Below are 13713 nucleotides of genomic sequence, written 5' to 3' on the forward strand. Positions count from 1 at the left end.
TAGAAGACAAACCATAGAAAACTCATGTCACTGTAATTCTGAGGTGAACATTCAGAGTGAATTATTCAGGTTATTAGCCAGGCCCTGCCACTCCCAATTGTTCTGCTGGAGTGTGGGGAGGCAGGAAACAGTGCTGAATGCACAACATAAAACTAATCCTGTCACTATCAGTCTAGTACAATATTGTCCAGGCTAACCATTAATTTAAAAAAAAAAAAAAGTGTTTCAAGCTATGCCTCCTAACTCCTTCAGTCTTCCCATAATCTGCCCTCAACCTGGGAGACAATTTCCAGAGTTACCAGCAGCTGGTGGATTTTTTTTCCTAGAGTAGAAGCTTACAAGCAGCAATTGGACACATGACTTCAAGAATAAAGTTAAATCCCACCTCTAGTGACCTCTAAATTGCTAGCCAAAATTGAGATTTCCAGGAGGCACAAGAGTAAAGAAAAACACTGAGAAAACCAGTTTGCTGCATGACTTTTGCTGAACTGTGAAAAACAGGACAGGCCATAATACATGTGTAGATATTCCAGGGCATATAAATGACAGATAAGAACTTAGTTGTTCACATTGTAAAGTACTGGACACAAAATACCTTGATGTTTAAGCCACACAGAGGAGACTATTAAAGCACTCCAAATCAAGAGAGGGGCAAAAGGATTTTTTACCTAAGATGTAAAAACACACTCGGAAAAGAACAATTCTGCCACCAAATAGGTTTTCCAATTTTGTTTTGTTATGAAAGCAACTCTCCTGTGGCAGACCTGAGAAGTGCTTTTATAGCTAGCAACTTTTGAAGAAGAATCTTTCATCTCTTTTGAAGACTAACTATCCCATAGAAGATTTCAACTGGACTTCTATCCTGAATTATACAGCCCCCACGTGCTCAGAACAAGTGAGAACACTCAGCAGAAGTCAAAAAGATGTCTCATTACGTATTAGTCCCTAAGAATTACTCAGGAACTAAATACAAAGAACATGAAGCAGAGAAGTCAATTCAGGAGTTAGTTCCTATCATAAACACACTGAAAAATTTTTAGTTTCCAAAGAACACACTTGCCTCATGAAAGTCAGAGGCACAAAATGCCTGATTTACAGATTGGCAGAAACTACCTTCACGAAAGCACTTATGCTTATCTTTAACTGAACACTTCAGCGGGTATGGGAAAATTTGCAAGCATGTCTTTTACTTGGATGTTCCTAGGGAGGCCAGCGACGACGCCACTAAAAACAATCTGAAAAAAAAAAAAGGCCTCCAAATACTTCAGAGTAGGGAAATAAAAGGCTAATCTACATTCAAATAATTCCCATAACGGAAAGAGAATTCTGGCTTGCTACATTCACAGAATAGTCTCAACTAAGTTGTTAATTTAAACAGCCAAAAGAAAGCAGTCACATGCTCTAACCTGTAAAGGGCTGTTTGAAAGCTGCTATTGCAGCAGGAAGAGTCTTATAATATGCCCAGACTTGGGCACAGAAGGGATGCCTGAGTTTTGTCTTTTAACAAAGAATAAGGAAATTAAAGATTTTTTTAAATAGCTTCAATTATTTTCTAGAACTGGTCCTTCTCTTGCTACTTTGCAATATCCAAGCATGAACTCATTTAACTCAGCATAGTATTAAATGTGACTTTTCTCAAAGAGAATTATGGTCTCTGAAAAGTCAATCTAACAGCATTAGCTTCACTAAAAGCAGTCTTATAGACCCATTAGAAACAGGTATGAGTTCACAGCCACATAAGAGAGACTCTCAAATACATATAATCAAAGAGCTCCAAAGAGCTGCAAAAGTCCAAAGTAAACTAACTTAATCACTTCAGAATATTCTCTTCACTCAGTTTTATCCTACTGTTTCATCAGTTATGACCCTACACTGCCTTAAATAATCCTCTCCTAGGCATTAACACCATACACACTCATTGCTTGGTCCTGTATTTTATTTCTTCTCCTCTTTCTTATGAATGAGAGACCTCAGCAGGTGTCTAAATTAGACAACAAAAAGTAGAGAAATAAACTAATTTTAATTAATCTACCAGATTTGTTGTGTTTATATAAGCTCTTTAAAAGACGTCAGTTTCTGAATAATTATCACTGCTCTGAATCAAGACTACGGTGCCTTTGCATAAAGTTCCTCCCTCTTAACTCTACATGGCCACCTAAGAGGAGAATATGTTGCTGATTACAGACTTCTACTTCAGTTTTAACTCATTTATTACCTGCAAGTCTTAATATTCAGTTTTTACCTTCCTTCCAAAGAAAAAAATATAAAGCTGGCCTTACCATCCATTCTGAAAGGAGCCATGATTTTTTCGTATTATATGTTGTATTTGTGGCCCTTCAACCAGAGTTTAATAAGAGACAATGTTGCATCCAAGCTTACATGAATATTAATTACAGACAAGCTGAAATGCAGCAATAGATACAGTGTCCAGCTATCACAGGGGACCTACTATGTTTTCCTTGCCTTGCTGTATTTGACAAGCTACAAAATTTTTTAGCACATGAAGCAGAACACATTATGATAAACTTAAGTCTTTTTATACTGTTGACAGTAGTTAATTATTACCAAGTAATAATTAATCTGACCCTGAGTATTTTTGGCTGCACAGTAAACAGCATCTGCCATGAAGCTTTCAATCACAGGATTTGCATTATCAGGTAAGAAAAAGTAATTACACTCAGTTGTAATTAATGCAGTAGCACAGCCTTCCATGATAAGGTAATCTAATTTGGTTTATATACACACAACTATCAAGAATCTCAAGCAATTTCAGAATGTTGAAGAAAATTACAAAAAATTTACATATGTTATTAGAAATACATTTAAGAGACTAACTATGGTTATTTCATCTATTTGCAAGAGACCCAAAAGTATTTTAGACCATCAAAATCACTCAGAGGTAAAAGCTTTCCTTTTGCAATTCTAAAAAAAATAAACTGAAATTCTGAGTAAAGAAACTTTTAGATTTCTTGTTAATCAGGAGACTGATTACAGTTTGAGAAACACCTTAGTCAGCAACATCAACCTTAGTCAGGCTGACTCTTGAAAAAAGGAATTTATAACAACTGCTTTATCAAATATATAATCAAGTTTCAATTAAAATTCAATTGACTGAATTCACTTAAGTGAAAAGTGCTTCTTTCACATTGGCATTAGCAAAGCAAAAATTCTGACTTGGTACATGTTTGTTTTTAAATCAAATACTAGGTTTTAAGCCGTGACAGTATTGCTTGGCACAAGGGTTTTCAAACATACATTTATGTTACAAGTTGAATGTATAGAAGTTGTTACAGAAACTGCCTAATTCTATGTGTTCAGTAGTGTCATGTCATGTGTCAAGTGTTTTAAAGCACAGATTTAGCCTTTTTTGGCATGGAGATAATGTAACACACACAAAAAAAAACCAACATGAAAAAGCAGTGAAAATATAAGATTCAGATGGAATGTGTAATGAGAAAACTCTTAGAAATGAGATATTCAGGGAGATGTCAGTGACTGGAGGATGATCGGTGTTTTGTTAGCAAAACAGCTTTACTCTATTACATTGAGATAGTCATCTGATTAAATTGATGAAAAGCACTTGAACCATGTAGATTAGCAAGACCTTCCAGTCAAATTCCTTATTCTCAGGCTAAAGCCAGAGCTTCAAAAGAATAAATGGCTCAAATATTACTTTTCTCAAGAGGAAGGAATTCTGCTCACTTCTTTGCAGCATGTTGCTTAACATCATTCCTGGGGTTCTGCTTACCATTAAAGGTACTCTGAACAAAACTTCCACCAAGGGAAGTGCAGCTTTCAGTTAAGTGGAAGGGAGGTCAAAGTACTTTAGTGCTTTGGAAACGTGCAGTACAAGACTTTGCCTTACTTGTACCATGACTACACAGTTATGGTTACAGACAGCTAATCAAGAGAAACTTTTAGTACTGTAGGTTGCTGTCACTACTCTTTCGTTAGTAGAATAGCATAGATAAGTAGTCCCTGATACACTTTACCTTTAAATATCTGGGTTAGAGAGAACAAAATAAACCCACAAAACCCAAACTGTGTGTTTAGGTGGTTCATAACAAGACAACACATGGCCCTGAAAGTAATTTCTCTGACCTAGCAGTATTTGAAAGTTAGTGTATACTCGTGGCTAAGCACAGAGCTATCCAGAACACAAACACTTGTCAGACAGAACACAACTGCAGTTAAAAATCATTCACTGCTTCTCAGCTCTCAAGCTGGCTTAACAGCAGCATTTATTTCCCAGTAAATTATGGGACGGGAAGTGGATAGATTGGACCAGTTCCTATAGCCTTCTGAACATGCAGCTCTGGGGAAGAAGAGGAAGAGAATGTGCCATTAAGGCATGAGGACTGTCTAAATGGTGTAGTAGAACAAGAAGTGAAGACAGTCACAAGCTCTAATCTATACACACACCCTCCCACCCAAAGGAACCCCTTCCACCAATTGTACACTACGATGGCCAGACAGATGTTCCCCCGCAGTTGTGAAAAACATACAGTTGCAGTAAGAGGACAGACCTAAACAATGCCTTTAAGCAGTAGCAAGAAACGCAGCATGACTTTGTTTCAAAGCTCCGCTGTACTAGTCCTTTGCCAACTTTAAAAATACTTGTACTGCTGTATCTCTTGTAGTCATCTTTGCAACGTCTCAGAAATGCAGTTACATCTTGCAGTCTAATGACTTTGTGCATTCCAGATAGGCTGTAGGAACTCCTGAATGTATTCAGCAGTCTGCCCTGAAGCCAGGTAACACCTGAGAAGTGAATTTAGTAAAGCAATGTAAGGATTAGAGAGAGTTAAGCACAAATGCAGGCTTTCAGCAAAGCACATAGAGCTCAGTATTAGGAAACAGTGGAGGCAATAAATCCACTAGGATACAGGACACTTTGACATGAGGGAACATGGGCATGAACGGAGAGAACTAGAAATGCTAGCACACACAAAAAAGGACATATGGAAGAAAACAAAGGGAGATAAGAAAAGGGACAAGCCAAGAAATCAGGAACTTCTGCCAGACACTGGAAATCCCTGCCAAATGCACGAGGAAACTACCCAAATTAGGGAAGGTTCAAAAGTTTAAGAGGAGGATGATGGTGAGGACAGCAGGTTCATGATGAAGGAAGAACGGAACGACCACCAAAGTTCTCCCCAAATTGAAGACCACGCCTCTAACTCCGCCTCAACTCCGCCTGTTATGAATATTAAAAGTAGATGTTGCAATGTAATGAATATTCATAATATGTGATGTAATTGCTTAGCAAAAAGTGTATAAAAGCTCAAATTGTAAGTTCCTCGGGGAAGCGGTTTGTCCAGGGCGACCTGGCCGCTTCCCGGCCGTGAAAATAAATACCTCCTGCTTATAGACTGAAAACTCTGTCTCTGAGCAGTCTCTCTACGCCTTCTTTGGGGCATAAATTTGGCATCAATCTTGGCGACCGCGGCAGGACGGGGGGGTCTTCCTGAGCCAGGACCCAAGGGGCCGGGACGCTCTCGGGGCCCCCCGACTGAATTATTGTCGGTAGAGTCTCCCAGACCCCTTGGATCTGCGCAACGGTGGACAAGAACCTCCTGCTCCAAATTAAGAGGTATTTGATCTTTTATATTTTAGGTAAAAGCGCTTTATTGGTGGGGATAGGACGCTATCGCCCAAAAGGGAGCCGGAGGGACGCCTCGGCATTAGCCCTAAAAACTGGGTTCGAGTCCCAGGTATTAGAAGCAGCAGGTTAGAGTCCTGCAAAGAGAGCAGGTTAGAGTCCTGCAAAGAGAGCAGGTTAGAGTCCTGCAAAGAGAGCAGGTTAGAGTCCTGCAAAGAGAGCAGGTTAGAGTCCTGCAAAGAGAGCAGGTTAGAGGCCTGCCAGAAAAGGGTTAAAGTCCCAACACAGCAGAGAAAAAAAAAAAAAAAAAAAAAAAAAAAAAAAAAAAAAAAAAAAAAAAAAAAAGAGAGGTTCTATTACTTGTGGCATTCTGATTGTTATTTGTATTGTTTTGTTTGCCTTTTGTGTATCATAGACTATTTTGTAAAATATTGTGAGTGTCATAGACTATTTTGCTCAACTATTTTGCTAAATGTTTAGAGTTCTATATGAGAAGTGATGTACCTTTTGTGCTTTTGTGTATTGTCTGGTAATGTGTTTCTTCAAAGTGCTTTTGCTTTGTGTTTTCTCGTCCGCTTTCTGTTTTGTGTGGAATAATGTCCAGTAATGCATTTAAAGTTGCGTCTGACTTAAAGATTTGGGAGACTAATGGTCCTTAACATTCCCTTCTAAGCTGTCTCAAGATTTGAGAGTGTTTCCTTCTGATTTTCTTGAGACAAGGGGCTCTAGGACCCGGAGAAACCTCTAGTCCTACTGAAGAATTCCTGGAATGCGGTAGCTAGAGATAATGTACTGTGATTTCTTCGTAATGTTTCATTTTTATATGCTGCTTTTTACAAGCTGTTCTGGTCTGTGTTAAAATTGTAGTTTGTTTGATTCTGCTCTTAAGTGGTAATTCAATAGAAAACTTTAAAGAACTTAAAAGTGTGCAAATGTGTGTGTGAGTGTTGGAGATGCAGCATCACCGTGAAGCGATTGCAGAGCTAGAAACAGATAAAGCAGCTGGATGTTGTATGTATGAAGTGCTGAGACAAAGTAAAAGGTATTTTAAGACAGTGAAGTAAATTAGGAAAAGTGTGAGCTTGCTGTGATAGTGTAAAAGAATTTATCAGACAATCAATTTAGAGAAGAGACGAACTAGAGTACAACCTCTAGTGATTTAAAATATTTGCAACTGGAAACCAGTTCAAGAACACAACTCCTGGATCAACTGGTATATTACTGATGCTCAAATAATTGAAAGGTCCAGGGAGAATCTGTCCTTGAAAGATTAACATTTGTCAGCAGTAACTAGAACATTATAGATAGATATTCTGTGTATGACGTGGTGGGACAGATTGAGAAATCCCAGCTAAGTGCATAATTGCCAGCAAAGTAAAGAAAGTAGCCTGCTAGAATCAGGAAGGGAGGAGAAAGAGAGCACCCTGCAAAAAGTCAGAAAGAGATAGGGAAGAAAGTAACCCTCAGAAACCAGGAAAGGATGAAAGAAAAGCAGACAGAAAGCATAAAGATAAAACAGATACCGAAAGCTTAGAGAACGATCAAGAGGAAGGGATTGGCTATTCATATTGTACCAGGACTGCTGAACAGAAAACCAAGGACAAGGAGGGAGAGAAAGCAAAAATAATTAACTGGGCAGCTCTTTATAATGTTAGACAAGGGCGAGATGAGACGCCTTCGGAATTCTTAGACAGACTTAGAGCTGCCATGAGAAAATATACACCCTTAGATCCTGCGTCAAAAGCAGGCAAACAACAATTACTAGTAGTATTGATGGCACAGAGTAACCCAGGTATTAGAAAGAAGCTGCAAAAACTCCAGCATCTTGCAGATGAAAATTTAGAGACAGTAATGAATGAAGCTTGGAAAATTACAACCACAGAGAGAGAGAAGAAAAAAAAAAAAAAAAAAAAAAAAAAAAAAAAAAATAAAAAAAGGATGAGAAAGTTGTTAAAGTTGTAGTGGTAGCAGTAGCAACCCAAAGCTCAAGATTCCCGGAGATAAATACTAGAGGCAGAAGTCGTGGTTACCCTGAAAAGGAAAGAGGAGGTTTCCTTTCCCAACAAACCAGAATAAAGTCAAAACAGTGTTCCTATTGCTTGCAAATAAGTCACTGAAAACGAGACCGTCCTAAATTAAATAGGAAGTTTAAGAGTGAAAAAGAATTAGAGTTTTTAATCAACACAGGAGTTATATTTTAGTTTTGAATCAGGAACTAATGCCAAAAGTGACAAATTTGTGGGAGCGACAGGCCAACCAGAAAAAAACCTATTTTTTAAAACCTCTTAAGCATAAAATTAAGAAACAAATAGAAGATTATAGATTTTATAACAATACCCACTGAAGCTAAAAGATAAGAAAGAGAATCAAACTGATAATAGAGAAATTTTTAGAATGAGAGTTACTCAATTAACCTGGACAGTTTTACCTCAAGGTCAAAGGCCACAGAGAGATGGTACTCTTCTAATGTAGATGATCTGCTAATAGCAACTGGGACAGAAGAAGAATGTGTTAAATGGACTATTTCTCTGTTGAATTTCCTGGGTTTAAGCAGATATCGAGTCTCTCAATAGAAAGCGCAGTTGGTGCAAGAAAAAGTAGTGTACCTGGGATATGAAATTTCCAGAGGACAACGATCCCTAGGAACAGCAAGAAAAGAAGCCATCTGCCAAATGCCTAAACCCGAAACGGTGAGAGATCTACGAGCCTTTCTAGGGATGACAGGTTGGTGCCGTTTATGGATTTATCAATACAGGATACTCGTTAAACCACTGTATGATTTGCTGAAAGAGTCTAAGAGTGTCCTAGTCTGGACTCCCGAAGCAGAGGGAGCTTTTAAGAGACTGAAACAAGAACTCATAAAAACCCCAACCTTGGGCCTGCCCGATGTAACAAAACCATTTTAGCTGTTCTCTCATGAATGGCAAGGAATGGCTTTAGGAGTCTTGACACAACAGTTGGGACCACACAAAAGAGCCGTGGCTTATTTCTCCAAACAGTTGGATGAAGTAAGCAAAGGATGGCCCAGCTGTCTGAAAGCGGTGGCCGCAGTGATCATAAACATAGAAGAGGCCAGAAAACTTACGATGGGCCAGAAAATGACTGTGTTAGTGTCCCACACTGTGTCTGCTGTACTAGAACAAAAAGGTGGTCATTGGCTGTTGCCTTCCAGATTCCTAAAGTACCAAGCAATCCTAGCTGAGTCAGATGATATAACCATTCAAGTCACTAACATTGTGAATCCAGCCTCATTTCTAGAAGGAAGAATGTCGGCAGAATCAATCGAACACGACTGTCTAGAGACCATCGAAGCTGTCTACTCCAGCCACCCAGACCTCAAAGAAGATACAGACAACTTGTTCTCTGACGGCAGTAGCTTCGTGAAGCAAGGAGTAAGGATGGCAGGCTATGCAGTAACCACAACGGAAGAGGTAATCGAATCAAATCCTTTACCTGCAGGAACCTCAGCCCAAAAGGCAGAACTGATAGCTCTTACCCGAGCTCTGGAATTGGCAGAAGGCATACGGATTAATATTTGGACAGATTCAAAATATGCCTTCTCCGTCGTGCATGCTCATGGAGCAATTTGGAAAGAAAGAGGACTGCTAACTGCTCAAGGGAAAACAGTCAAACATGCAGAGGAAATTCTACAATTGTTAGAAGTAGTCCAACTCCCAACACAAGTGGCCATAATGCATTGCAAGGGACACCTGAAAGGTAACACTGTTCCAGAAATAGGAAATAGGAAAGCTGATGCAGAAGCTAAATTAGCTGCTGCAAGGACCGAAGAAGTGACTGTAACAGCTTTAGTACCAAGAGAGCTAGATCCTAACTTTCAACCAGATTATCAGGAATCAGACCGTAGGTGGATTCAAAAGAACAAAAGCAAATTGTTAGATAATGGAAGGGGTCAATTGGAAACAGGACAGCTAATAATACCAGAAAAATTAACGTGGCAATTCGTAAAAACGGAACACGAGAAAGTGCATTGGAGTTTAGATCCACTTTATCAGTATTTACAAACTAGAATAGCAGGACCAAAATTATTCACTACCATAAAACAGGTTACATCCCAGTGCAAACAATGCCTGAAGAATAACCCAAACACAGGGACCAAGATACACTAAGGAGCAATAAATCGAGGTAAATTCCCAGGTGAAGTATGGCAAATTGATTTCTCTGAACTCCCAAGAAAAGGGGGGTATCGGTATTATTGGTGCTAACTGATACATTTTCTGGGTGGCCTGAAGCGTTCCCCTGCAGGACAAACAAAGAGAAGTAACTAAAGTCTTACTAAATGAAATTATACCATAGTTTGGGGTACCAAGAAGTATTTCTTCAGACAGAGGTTCACATTTTTGTGCGAAGGTTGTGAGAACAATAAGCAAAGCATTGCAGATTAAATGGCAATTGCATATGCCCTACAGGCCACAAGCCAGTGGGCAAGTAGAAAAGATGAATCATCTTATCAAACAACAAATTGCTAAAATATGCCAAGAAACTAACTTCCAATGGTATCAAGCTTTGCCTATTGCTCTGATTAGATTGAGAGTCAAACCTCGATCAAAAGAAAAGCTGAGCTCGTTTGAAATTCTGTATGGTAGACCTTATACTATGCAAATTGTGAATAGCGATGCTATAGACCAAATAGGTAATCAATATATATATGATTATGTAATTGCTGTAGGGAAACATTTTGATAAAAACACCATGGTAATAATAGAACACCAGCCCAAACAACCTAACTGTAAACTGCATCCGTTTAACCCCGGTGATTGAGTGTATATTAAGAATCTTTTAGGAAAACCCCTACAAGAGAAGTGGGAGGAACCTTTCCAAGTGCTGCTGACCACCTTCACCACAGTGAGGATCAAGGAGCGACCTACATGGATTCACTATTCTCGAGTCAAGAGAGCTCCGGAAGATAAGCAAGAAGACCCAACATCATGAATCCGACTCCCTTCCAAACCCTTTCAACACTGACCATTGGACTCTTGATAAGTATTGTTTTATCCCAAAACCCTACTCCAGAAGGGCCGTAGTCTAGTGCACGCACACTACCACGCTCTGAGGAAAACCCAGATTTTGAGGTTTACGTTTTACATAATAATCAACCTTATACGATAGATGAATGGGATAGCAGAACCCATTTCATAGCACAAAAGAGAGACCAAATTCAAGTAGGGTGCCGAGAGGTCGAGGCTTTAATGGGAAAAACAGATAAACTAGTATTGACAATTGAATTTTGGCAAGAAGCCTCTAGACAGAATTTAATCACTTATAGCCAAGTAAAAGATGAAGAGCCCATTGTTTAGATTCAATGGAAAAGAACCAGTCTCATGTCAATGAGGTAGTATTGAAGGGGGTAGAGCACAGTGTGAAATTATATTCAAGCTAGATCAATCAATGTCGTTTTCATGTAGCAGAGAAGCCAAGATTCTTGAACCCATTGGTGAACAAGGCATTGTAACCGGTAGAACCTTTAAGCGAATCATTAGACTAGCAACAGACTCAATCGTGAGCCCGTCTCGTGAAACCACTCCACCTTTAGAATGTAAAAAGATACATAATTTAATCTTTATAGGGCCTCAAGTAATAAGACAATTGAACGAACTAAAGCTGTTGTTAGATCCTACATATTCTCTGAACAAAGTACAGATAAACATTCAGACAGACATTACACATTTACAGAAAGATTGTCAACCGTTTATACAGCAAAGCCTCAAAGGCTGGAATGCCTGGTTAACAACTAGGTCATACCGCAAACAAACACAAAGAGATATAAGTGGATGGGTTGGCACGCGGTTTGGCATATTAAACACTATAGACCAAGAAGTATTAGTGAATAAGTTAAGTACCGTCACTTCTAATTTGGGAAAGCTTTAAGCTCATCTATGCTAACTTTAGCAGAGACACAATCATTGGTAGTCAGATTGATGACCTTAGTAGCCAACCACACTGCTGAAAATTTTGTTAAAATTGCTGACTATACTGGAGATATTAGCAAAGAAATTGCACTTGCTATCCAGTGTGTTCAGACACAACAATGGATACAATCAGTAGCAGCAGGAATATTAAGAGAAGGAATGTCAGGCTTACTGCCTCAAGAAATAAGAGAAACAATACTAAGAGATAGCTCCACTACACGATTTGAAAAAGACCACCAGGCTTAGTGGCAACTAGTTAACTTTACTTATGATCCACAACAGGAACACATTGAAACCTATGTCCTTACTATTAGTGCCGCAGAAGAAAGAGCTATATTTCCTGTTTTAACATTAGGAGCTATGCATCAGAATGTCATTGTCAAACCTGTGGACCATAACGTTTGGGCAAATTATGATAGTACTAAGAACAAGTGGCAATCAATTAGTACAGAAGCATGTATTCCTAAAGGACAATTAGGTTATATCTGCGAAAATGCCATTGTAGAAGCTGAGGACCTATGCTTAGATGCTGAAAACAGTGTATGCACTTTTGAAATGCTTCCGCACAATGGAGCACGATCACAAGTATTCTATATAGGGAATGGATGCGCTTGCATTAGAACCACTTGCAATGATGTTACCATAGATAATTGTCATGAAGTGACTAACGATACTAACTTTTGCATATGCAACTTCACAAAAGTCATAGGTTGTGACTTTAACTACACTGCTCCCATAACTACACAGCAGTTAATCGAAACTAAGTATACTTTATATCATGAGATACCCAAGCTAAAGATAGGTATAGATACTAAACTTCTCAAAGAAATGATCATACATCCTGAAGTGGAGAAGCTAGTTCAAAAAGTGAACCAAACAACTCAACGCATGTTGTGGCAGGTAGAGCATAATTCAAAAGTATAAAAATATCCTGACAAAAGTCGCACAAGTAGGTCAACATCACTGGCAGGATATCTTCACAGGATACTCCCCAACAGCAACACAAGTCTTTCACTACCTGATACACCCAGTGCTAATTATAACCATGGCTATGCTCCTGTTAACCCTTATGAATATATGCCTGTAGTGTAAGTTAAAGTCCATGGTCAAAAGAACCCAAATAATCTGGGCGATGGTAAAAGCGTATCAGCGCCCTTTAGGATTAGAACTTGACGAAAGAATTCGTAAGTTTTAGAAAAGGGGGGAATGAAGCCAGGTAACACCTGAGAAGTGAATTTAGTAAAGCAATGTAAGGATTAGAGAGAGTTAAGCACAAATGCAGGCTTTCAGCAAAGCACATAGAGCTCAGTATTAGGAAACAGTGGAGGCAATAAATCCACTAGGATACAGGTCACTTTGACATGAGGGAACATGGGCATGAACGGAGAGAACTAGAAATGCTAGCACACACAAAAAAGGACATATGGAAGAAAACAAAGGGAGATAAGAAAAGGGACAAGCCAAGAAATCAGGAACTTCTGCCAGACACTGGAAATCCCTGCCAAATGCACGAGGAAACTACCCAAATTAGGGAAGGTTCAAAAGTTTAAGAGGAGGATGATGGTGAGGACAGCAGGTTCATGATGAAGGAAGAACGGAACGACCACCAAAGTTCTCCCCAAATTGAAGACCACGCCTCTAACTCCGCCTCAACTCCGCCTGTTATGAATATTAAAAGTAGATGTTGCAATGTAATGAATATTCATAATATGTGATGTAATTGCTTAGCAAAAAGTGTATAAAAGCTCAAATTGTAAGTTCCTCGGGGAAGCGGTTTGTCCAGGGCGACCTGGCCGCTTCCCGGCCGTGAAAATAAATACCTCCTGCTTATAGACTGAAAACTCTGTCTCTGAGCAGTCTCTCTACGCCTTCTTTGGGGCATAAATTTGGCATCAGCCCTACAGAGAAATGGATATAAATCCTTCACAGATATTATCGTTGTGAAAGAATACTTTATCTTGCACCCAGCACCTAATAAGTCTTTATCAGTTAGTACCAGCATCTACAATGAAAGACTGTTAACAGGTGTTCTTAAGCCTTTGGTCTCTAAAGGCAAATTTGTGATACACCTGCCCCTTTCAGAGTACCAGGATAACACACCCGCTAAACTGAAAGAACTACCCCCATAATTGTCCCTCTAGGTCCTCCCATTTAATGGGATATAGGTGGCCTGAAGTATTCTTA

At 39.2% G+C, this 13713-nt stretch overlaps 1 protein-coding gene across 1 annotated transcript in view; it reads right to left on the reverse strand.

Annotated features, from left to right (window-relative positions):
* The window catches only part of TGFBR1 (transforming growth factor beta receptor 1), a 40707-nt gene that overhangs the window by 11667 nt on the left and 15327 nt on the right, over positions 1–13713 (reverse strand). The gene's annotated exons all lie outside the window — the stretch shown is intronic.

This window comes from Pipra filicauda, unplaced genomic scaffold (genome assembly GCF_003945595.2).
Source record: "Pipra filicauda isolate LSUMZ 115617 unplaced genomic scaffold, ASM394559v2 scaffold356_size1356884_pilon, whole genome shotgun sequence".
NCBI classification, from domain to species: Eukaryota; Metazoa; Chordata; class Aves; order Passeriformes; family Pipridae; genus Pipra; species Pipra filicauda.